Genomic DNA, 10664 nt, shown 5'->3' with positions numbered 1-10664 from the left:
GCGGGGACAGTGACCCAACCCTGGGTGTGCAGGAGTGGCGACACCCCCACCCACCCCAGCCACACCCCCAACCTCGCTGATATGCAGAGTCCACGATCCCAGAGCAGCAGGTCGTGTCTGTCCACTGCTCCTCCTATTCGTTCTCCCCTGGTGACCAAAACCCACCAACCAACCAACCAAGTGTGTGTGAGTCCACGGTCAGATGGGCCCCGCCACCCACAGTGGGGAAGCCCCATGTCCCCTCCCAGAAGGTGATCTCCTTCACCTGCACGAAGCTGGAGGAGGGGGTGGGGGGAAGGGGTGGGGCAAGCCGAGAACCCTGGAGCGGCTGGGCAGTCTCGGGGTTTGGGGTTCATCCTGGAGGTGCAGGGTCACCCGAATCTGCCTCCTCGGCTCCTCGGAGTCACTGCCCGATCTTCTCTCCCACTTGGTTTTCTACTAAAAGATGAAGTTGTGCCTATCTGCCTAGCGGGAGAGGTCAATGATTTCAGGGGGCAAAGTTCAGCCCTGTTGCCTTGCGTGACTCCCAGTCCTTCCATAAAATACAAACAAGACCAGTCACTGGGTGGCTCCTGGCATCAGGGGCATTAGGGCGCCCTGAGCCAGGCTCTCCACACTGGGAGGAGGGAGAGCAAGCCAGTGACCTGGGCAGACGCAGGGCAAGGAGTGAGTTTAAACCTCCAAACTGACAGCACCTGGGGACCCTGGCAGGGTCTCAGCCTCTCCTCTGCCCTCGGGGGAGGGGCAGGGCTGACCTTTGAGATGTCCCTGCCTTACTCAAGGGCAAAGTAGAGCTTTGGCAGCTCACCCGGGCACGGCCGTGCCAGGGACGCACCCAGAACAAGGCACAAAGGAGAAGGAACAAATCTGGCTTGTCCACGGGTCAGAGCGTCATCGTGTTTATCCAACAAGACAGAACTGGTGCAGTAAGGAATCATCCCTGCCAAAGGCAGATCCTCTCGGGCCAGACCCTGAGCACCAGCCTGGGCCCAGGACTCCAGGCCAGTCCCTCTAGGATTTGGGAGGTCAGGCAGCCTGGACAGTGTCCACCCACCCCACCCCCCACCCAGGGAGAGCAGGGCAAGCAGGGGCCTCGGGAAACCAGCTGGAAGGGAGTGCTGTGGGGGCCGTGCTGTCACTGATTGATGGAGGCCTTTCTGGGTCAGGGTGACACAGTCCGCCCTCGTTTATACCCTCAGGGCTTTAAATCATGGTGACAGCCCCGCTGGGCTCTGACCACCTGGGAGCTTCCAGGGCCAGCTCGGCTGCTCCTCACCTGCTGGGGGAGAGGGAACAAGGGAGGAAGAGGGCTTGCTGCACTGCACTCCCCTTTCCCATCTGCTCCAAGCCACACCCCATCTCCTCTTGGGCCTCTGTTTATAATCATCAGAGTCAGACTCTCTTTTCACTGACTAGAAGCTTCCTAAACACAAATATATATACATATATATACATATACATATATATATAAGCTAGGAAAAAACTGATTGACACAACAGCTCACACTTTAACACCTGTTACTGTCAACAGAGCAAATGCTAAAGCACTAGGCTGGCTAAGTTCTTTCTTTAAACAAATTCTAACAAACCTCTTCAATCCTACTGGGCTAGAGGAAATTCTGAGTGCCCACCCAACTTTCAGTGCCAGACCAAACCTTTGAAGTCTACTGCCTCTTGCAAAAAAAAGAAATTCAAAAACACAGCACACAAGAAAGCCTTTTTATTTTTTTGAGGGGGAGGCCACAGTAGCTCATTCTCCATATGGTAGTTATAGAAGCAAGAAGCAGCAGAAATTAGGCAGGAAATAAAAACCAGACTAGCCAGAGCTGCAGGAAAGTTTGAGGCAGCCAAGTGACAAGGAAAAGGGAAATGGGTGGATGATTTCTTCTCTGAGATCAGAGCTGAACTCCCCAGCAAACAACAGGGCGAGCCATGCAATTATCAGACAGCAAGCAGGTGTTTCTTATGCTCCCACTATGTGTTGCTGTTGAGTTGGGAGTTTGAGATTGTCTCTGAGATGATCTGGGCTCTTCTGGAAAAAGAAATTCAGCCTTAGAAATCTAAATCACCCAGAGATGCCCATGGAGCCTTTCCTGTCCTGCTTCTTATGACAGAAGAGATTCTGTTTCTGACACGGGGTGCCAGAGATGCACTGCGACCCGTTGATTCAACTCAAGGCAGATGCTCAGGTCAGGAGACTCCTCAACTTGCATTGTGGTTGGCGGGCTGTCACATCACTGTCTTCTCCAAAAAGGAGGCTAGGGTTGGGATTTCCTTCAAAGGGTAGAGGGGGGGGCCAATACAACCTGTAAAACGTGCTGCTCAGAAAAGGCATTGTAAGTGTACAGCCCGTGACAGCCGCCTGGGCAATTTAGAGTTTTATTCTCTTATTATCAAAGCGGTAATTGAGGAGGCATTGTAAAATGGGGCTCTGATTAGGACTCCGAATTTATATTCCAGCTGGGGAAAAACACATGTGAGTCACTGACAAACTCCAAAACTCTATGAGCTATTGAAATGAGCAAGAGACACTTCATACCAAGAGTAATGGAAAGAGCAGCTGCTGGCAAACCCCAGACAAAGCAGAAGGCAGAGTGGGCAAGGACCTTGGCATTTTTGCAGGAGGACTGGGATGATTTGGGACAAGGAAAGGCAAAGGCATAGCTGTTGGGGGTACCTAACAAAGTGGGCAAAGATGGCAAGTGCACACAAAACCTACAGATTTCTGAGGACATATGATCCACCCAGCAGGTGGGGAACTTTCCCTTGAGAAGGAGAGAGAGGACGAGGTCATCAGTCATATGGGAGTCATTGGGCTCCTAAGGAGGAAAATCAAGATATTGAAATCAATGTTTTACAGAGATTCATCTGATATCAAAGAACAGACAGGACAGAAGACAGAAGAAAAACAGAGAGAGTCTCCAGGAAACTCCCAGAGCTCACGTGCAGAGAACAGGAAGAAGCAGGCAAGGTGACAGCTACTCCACATCGGAAAGGGCAAGGCTCTGGGTCCAGGTGACTACGGCAGGCAGAGGGCGAGGGAGGCGTGTGCAGGTGCTGAGCTCGGTTTCCAACTAGCTTGGTAGAACCTTCCGTTGAAGCTTCTCTAGCTGCTACCATTGTCACATCCAAACTCTACCTGCACTTTGGAATCTGCTCCTGCCAGTGGACTGAGCTCTGAGGCCCCTTCAGGCTATTTTTATTAGCAAAGGTTTCAAGTGTTCTCATAGAGACCCCAAACAATCAGAACTCCAGGTAGACATGGATTTAACTCTCCTGTAATCATCCACATTTCATGCAAAGATGGGCACAATAAAAGACAGAAATGGCATGGACCTAACAGAAGAAGATATTAAGAAGAGATGGCAACAATACACAGAAGAACTATACAAAAAAGATCTTCATGACCCACCTAACCACGATGGTGTGATCACTCACCTAGAGCCAGACATCCTGGAATGCCAAGTCAAGTGGGCCTTACAAAGCATCACTACGAATTCTTTTTCAGATTTTTTTCCATTATAATTTATCTGACAAGATAGTGAGTATACTTCCTTGTGCTATACAGGAGAACCTTGTTGGTTATCTATTTTATATACAGAAGCTTGTATCTGCTGATCCCATACTCCTAATTTGTACTTCTCCACCTCCCTCCTTTGGTAACTATGTTTGTTTCCTATGTTTGAGTCTATTTCTGGTTTGCAAGCAAGTTCATGTATCAAATTTTGCATTCCACATATAAGTGATATATGAATAGCTCCAGTTGAGCTATTTCAAATCCTAAAAGATGATGCTGTGAAAATGCTGCACTCAACATGCCAGCAAATTTGGAAAACTCAGCAGTGGCCACAGGACTGGAAAAGGTCAGTTTTCATTCCAATCCCAAAGAAAGGCAATGCAAAGAACTACTGCACAATTGCACTCATCTCACACGCTGCAAAGTAATGCTCAAAATTCTCCAAGCCAGGCTTCAACAGTACATGATCCGTGAACTTTCAGATGTTCAAGCTGGATTGAGAAAAGGGAGAGGAACCAGAGATCAAATTGCCAACATCCACTGGATCATCAAAAAAGCAAGAGAGTTCCAGAAAAACATCTGCTTTATTGACTACGCCAAAGTCTTTGACTGTGTGGATCACAACAAACTGTGGAAAATTCTTAAAGAGATGGGAACACTGGACCACCTGACCTGCCTCCTGAGAAATCTGTATGCAGGTCAAGAAACAGCAGAACAGGACATGGAACAACAGACTGGTTCCAAATCGGGAAAGGGGTATGTCAAGGCTGTATCTTGTCACTCTGCTTATTTAACTTATATGCAGAGTACATCATGTGAAATGCCAGGCTGGATAAAGCACAAGCTGGAATCAAGATTGCCAGGAGAAATATCAATAATTTCAGATATGCAGATGACACCACCCTTCTGGCAGAAAGCGAAGAACTAAAGAGCCTCTTGATGAGAGTGAAAGAGGAGAGTGAAAAAGTTGGCTTAAAGCTCAACATTCAGAAAACTAAGATCATGGCATCTGGTCCCATCACTTCACGGCAAACAGATGGGGAAACAATGGAAACAGTGAGAGACTTTATTTTGGGGGTCTCCAAAATCACTGCAGATGGTGACTGGAACCATGAAATTAAAAGATGCCTGCTCCTTGGAAGAAAAGGTATGACCAACCTAGACAGCATATTAAGAAGCAGAGACATTACTTTGCCAACAAAGGTCTGTCTAGTCAAAGCTATGGTTTTTCCAGGAGTCACGTATGGATGTGAGAGTTGGACTATAAAGAAAGCTAAGCGCCGAAGAATTGATGCTTTTGAACTGTGGTGTTGGAGAAGACTCTTGAGAGTCCCTTGAACTGCAAGGAAATTGACCTAGTCCATCCTAAAGCAAATCAGTCCTGAATATTCATTGGAAGGACTGATGCTGAAGCTGAAATTCCAGTACTTTGGCCAGCTGATGTGAAGAACTGACTCATTGGAAAAGACCCTGATGCTGGGAAAGATTGAAGGGGGAGGAGAAGGGGACGACAGAGGATGAGATGGTTAGGTGGCACCACCAACTCTATGGACATGAGTTTGAGTAAGCTCTGGGTGTTGGTGATGGACAGGGAAGCCTGGCGTGCTGCAGTCCATGGGGTCACAAAGAGTCAGACACGACTGAGCAACTGAACTGAACTGAATTGTCCACGTGCCCATGGTGGCCTGCATCTCAGACCAGCTCCCCCCTCCCCAGCGGCTCTGCTATCCCTGTGGTATTCTCTTCTTAGTGTTCCCCGAACTGGCTTGCTCCAGCCTCCATGGTCTTGGCAGCAGGATGGAGGAAGGTGTGGAAGGAGAGAACACCATTTCCTTTTAAGGAAATGACCTACAAGTTGCACCTACAGGTTTCACAGCCCTTTGGTTAAACCCAATGTGTTGCCACACCCGAGGCAGAGAACCTGGGAGATGGAGCTGGTGTCATGGGCAGCCTGGGTGAAAGTTCCATAACCGTGAAAAAGCGACAGATGGCTGCTGAGGGCTCACCTGCAGTTTCTGTTACAAAAGCACTTGACCTAAATTAATAAACCGGACCTTTCTGAGCAGTGTGGCAAGAATGGCCCAAGAAAACGATGGGACCATTAAACAAGAGGAGTGAGGAGGGGCCAGCAAGACAAGCAAGATGCTTAATTCGTGTGGGGATGTTGTTTGTTTTATTGAATTATGGTTGATTTACAATATTGCATTAGTTCCTGGTATACAATGAGGTGATTCAGTCATACATAATTCTTTTTCAGATTTTTTTCCATTATAATTTATCTGACAAGATAGTGAGTATACTTCCCTGTGCTATACAGGAGAACCTTGTTGGTTATGTATTTTACATACAGAAGCTTGTATCTGCTGATCCCATACTCCTAATTTGTACTTCTCCACCTCCCTCCTTTGGTAACTATGTCTGTTTCCTATGTTTGTGAGTCTATTTCTGGTTTGCAAGCAAGTTCATGTATCAAATTTTGCATTCCACATATAAGTGATATATCATAATTGTCTTTCTTTGTCTTGCTTAGTAGGGTAAGCTCTAGGCCCATCCATGTTGCTAAAAATGGCATTTCGTTCTTGTTTATGGCTAAGGAATGTTCCATTGTGTATATGTACCACACCTTCTCTATTCCGCTGTCCACTCCTGTCTCAGTGGATAATTAGGCTGCTTCCACATCTTGGCTCTTGTGAACAGTGCTTCTATGAACATGGGGGTGCATGCATCCTTTTGAATGGTTTCATTTTTTTGTGGATATATACCCAGGAGTGAGATTGCAGGATGATAGAATGGCTCCATTTTTAGTTTTTTAAGGCGTTTCCACACTGTTCTCCATAATGGCTGCCCTAAGTTACCTTACCACCAGCAGTATAGGAGGGTTTCCTTTCCTCCACATCTCACATGGGGTGTTCTAACGAACCTCGCGAGGGACACAGCTCCTACATGTGGAGACCTGGCCCTGGAGCTCAGGAGAGACAGTGGGTTTGGAAACCCATGCGACCGTCATGATGGCCCTAGGACTGAGAGATGAGCCTTCTCGAGGCCTGTCCAGCAGGCTCACAGCACTGTGGGTGAGTTCCTAGACTGTCTCCAAGAAGACACCGGAAATCCTTCTCTCCATTAGTGTTGCATGTTCCCAATGGCACTGGAGCTTAACCTTGGGGGAAGAAGAGTCAGTATTTGAAACTTTGATTGATAATGACTTCTCCTTACTAAGCAAGCTGCTGCCTTCTTGATGTCAATCTCTTATTGTGTGTATGCATCTTGGTGGGCACGAGAGACAAAGACAAAAACAGAAGCACTGAGAATTTTCAAGCCACCTCTCGAAGCACCAGCTGCCTTTTCTTGCGGGAGCCAGCATTTTGCAGTGTCCCGCGTGTTTTACCCCATGGCTCTGTCGACCATTTTTAAGGTCTTTACACCAAAAAAGTAGGATTCGTGTCAAATGCATGGATGGCATCACTTTCACCTGGCAGAAGAAAGGGTCTCTGGCTGGAATGATGTTGGCTCCAGAGCGTAAAGGGGTCCCTGCTCCAGGCTGCTTGGCAAGTTTCTAGCTGAACTGGGAGCCAGCAGCCCAGTGCTCTAGAAGATGAGTGTAAATGTCAAGTGCTGAGGGAACGTGTCAGATGTGGCAGAAAAGCGGGGCACTTTTCTAACCCACAGATCTGTGGAAGGCTCTCAGAATCACAACTGTAAGAATGCTATTTTGTCTGGTGACATTCTGTGTAGCATGTTTAGATTTACCCTGTGTGCAGGGTAAACCAAGAGTCAGATGAAGTCCGGGTGATGCTTGGCAGTTTGCGTTTCTTGCCAGCCAGCAAGGCACAGTTTGCGGAGAAGTCAAGTCCTGCCCACTTTAGTAGCTCTCTGAACTTACGAGGCAAACGTAGCAAAGAGGCACCTGATGCCTTTGCTTCCAGCACAGAAGGAAACTAAGACTGACGGAATACATCACGCATGCGGAACACTTTACACACGCCACCTCATTTACCATCCCAGCAATCCTAAGGGAGGGATTTTGTTACTCCTACTCTACAGATAGGGAACCCAAAGTTCTGAGAGGTTAAGTCACTAAACCAGGGTTACACAGCTAGTAAACTGTGTGGCCAAGATAGAAGCCCAAGTCAGTCTTCACACTGTAACTCAGGAAAAAGGAGGTTTAAGAAGAGGGTCTTCTCTCTAGTGGTTCAGTGGTTAAGACACCACGTTCTAAATGCAGGGGGGCATGGGTTCAATCCCTGGTTGAAGAACAAAGATCCTGAAGGCAAAATAAAGAACAAGCCATGCTGAATTTATTTCAGCTTAGTATTTATGCCATATCTTAAATAGGGCAGGATAAGACAAAACTTAGGAGTGAGGTATTGGATACCACTTCATAGGATAAATGAGAAGTGGTAAAAACACATTATTGAAAATAAATGTACAGGATATACATGAAGAGTACAGAGAAGGGTGAAATCATCATAAAGGGACTATACCAAGAATTTTTTACTAGGTAGCGTTGTATAAAATCCTGTACAGTGTTTCTATAAAATCTAATATCTATAGATTAGTAAGATTAAAGTCTATTTTAAAACTAAACTAAATAAGAACAGAAAAGTAAAAATATAATATATGGCAGCAAACTAGCTTATTGAAAGAAATATGGAACCTACCAGAATGATTAAAATTAGAGGACTGAAAATACCAAATGTCAGTAAAAGTGTAAAGCAGCTGACCTCTGAGACACCACTTGGTCAAAGGTTAAACTGGGTCTTTTTAAAACTGTTTAGCATTATCTACTAAAGCTGAACACACACCTGCACTCTGACCCAGTGATTCCACGTCCAGGTAAATACCCAACGCAACGCAGACGCATGTCTGCCAAACACCCAGGCACTCGCGGCATGTCTGTCTGTGACAGCCAGGAACTGGGCAGAACCCAGATGTCTCTTCAGCAGATGGACAGTTCCAACCTTTTGGCTTTAAAGCCATTCATGATTTCCTGCTGTTTCGCTGATCCAACTTTATCCTCCATTCCTTTTCCTTAAAAGCTCAAAGTTCCAAAAAGGCAAAGTATCTCAATACAGGCCCCTGCCCGGTGCTGCAGGGAAATGGTGTTGAATACCCTGGGGCTTATGCAGTCAAGGCAGCTGGGGTCACAGGATGGATTGTGAAAGGACTTGGGAGTCACACTACTATATACAAGATACTGAATTAATAAGGACCTATTGTATAGCACAGGGAACTCTACTCAATACTCTGTAATGACCTATGGGGGAAAAGAATCTTAAAACCAGTGGATATATATCAGTATAGATGTATAACTGATTCACTTTGCTGTGAAGCAGCAAGTAGTACAACATTGTAAATCAACTATACTCCAATAAAATTTGAAAAAAGAACAAAAAGGGCTAGGGAGTCAGACAGACAATTCACTACCCTGGGAAGGTTTGCCAGTACTTACATTTCAAAGCATAATAAAAACTGGATCCACTCACTTCTGTTCCAAAGGGCCATAACAATCCAAGGACACCAGTGTTTTGATTTAAAGAAAGAAGCGATTCACAAAAGGGCTAATAAACATATAAAAATGTCCAAGCTCATCAATACTCAAAAAAGAAATAAAACCCAGCACAATTTTTGTAAATGTTTTGACATGAAGTGGTGGAAAGGTAGAGATAAGCCTTCTCACTCACAAGGGGAGGGAAGGGGGCAAAGGTGCCTTGATACTAAGTCACTGAACACCTGAACTCACATATACATCTTGCCTTCTTTTTGAATCATCTAGAGAAATGATAGTGGACCCATGCAAATCACAGGGTTAATCTTGGTAGCAGACATAATAGTCCAACCACAGGAGGTTGATTAAATAAATTATGGTGTATCTATCCATTTTGAAATGCTGCAGGAAAATAATGACACAAAAATATATTCACAATATATCATTTGTAAAGTGTATTGAATATATACATAAATCTATGCATAGACACATGAATAAAAACACTCAAAATCTATACACCAAATTGGTGGCAATATGGGATGTTTAAATGTCCTTCGTTCTGTTTATCTATGTTTTGAAAATTTTCTAAAATGAATTCCCATGACTACTGGATTAAGAAAAACAATAAACATTATTATGTTCAATAGTATAAAAGAGTCAGCTGAGAACTGGCTGCAGCCTCGTGGTTCCCGGGCAGGAGCCCACCCCACACCAGCTCCACCCACCCACTGCCTCCTGCCCCCCGGGCTTCTCCAGCCTTGAAAGCCACAGCCAGCCTCTGTGATGGGGGTTGGCGAGAGAGTAGGGAGCTTGTGATGCTCCTGGGCTCCTGGGGAAGGAGCAGTGAGATCCAGTCAATGTCTCCTGACCACCCCCCACACACACATGAATGCTCCCTACACAACTGCCAGTCTTTGCAGGATTAACGGATGAGGTCACTAGGAGTTGAATCCATGTAACTGAGCTGGCTGCCACCTCACCACCAGACACGGCATTGTTTCTAGGAAATACATCCCAGGTTCCAAAACACTGATTTATTAGCAGTTTTTGGCAGCTGACACACAAGTAAACTGGGAAATGCCCAATTTCCTCTTCTGGCAATTAGGGATTGTTCAGTGCCGGCCAGCAATGAGGATTCCTGGAGGAGGGCTGCCCTCAAAGGTTCCATCTCTTGCTACTGGCTCAGAGACTGCTAAGTAAATCCACACTACATGACTGTGGAATCTGCAGGTTCACTGACTATGGGACGGGGGCTGGTCACCTCTGCCAAGACTCCACGGAGACACCTGAAGGTGCCGAGGAGGACGTCACAGAACCCCGCTGAGGCGGCCATCATACGAAGTGAAAGACAAATATCCTATGATGTCACTTACACGTGGCATCTAAAAGACGACACAAGTGAATTTACCTATGAAACAGAAATAGACTTACAAAGAGAATAGACTTGTGGTTGCCGGGAGGAGGGAGTTGAGGGAGGAAAGGATTGGGAGTTTGGAGTTAGCAGATGAAATAACAGAGCTCTACTATATAGCGCAGGAAACTATACTCAATATCCTGTGATAATCCATAATGGAAAAGAACATGAAAAAGAATATATACATATGTATGCATATATATATATATATATATCCAAATCAGTTTGTATATGTATATATATATACAT

This window comes from Oryx dammah, unplaced genomic scaffold (assembly GCF_014754425.2).
Source record: "Oryx dammah isolate SB20612 unplaced genomic scaffold, SCBI_Odam_1.1 HiC_scaffold_6, whole genome shotgun sequence".
Classification (NCBI taxonomy): Eukaryota; Metazoa; Chordata; class Mammalia; order Artiodactyla; family Bovidae; genus Oryx; species Oryx dammah.
Note: the sequence above shows the minus strand (reverse complement) of the source record.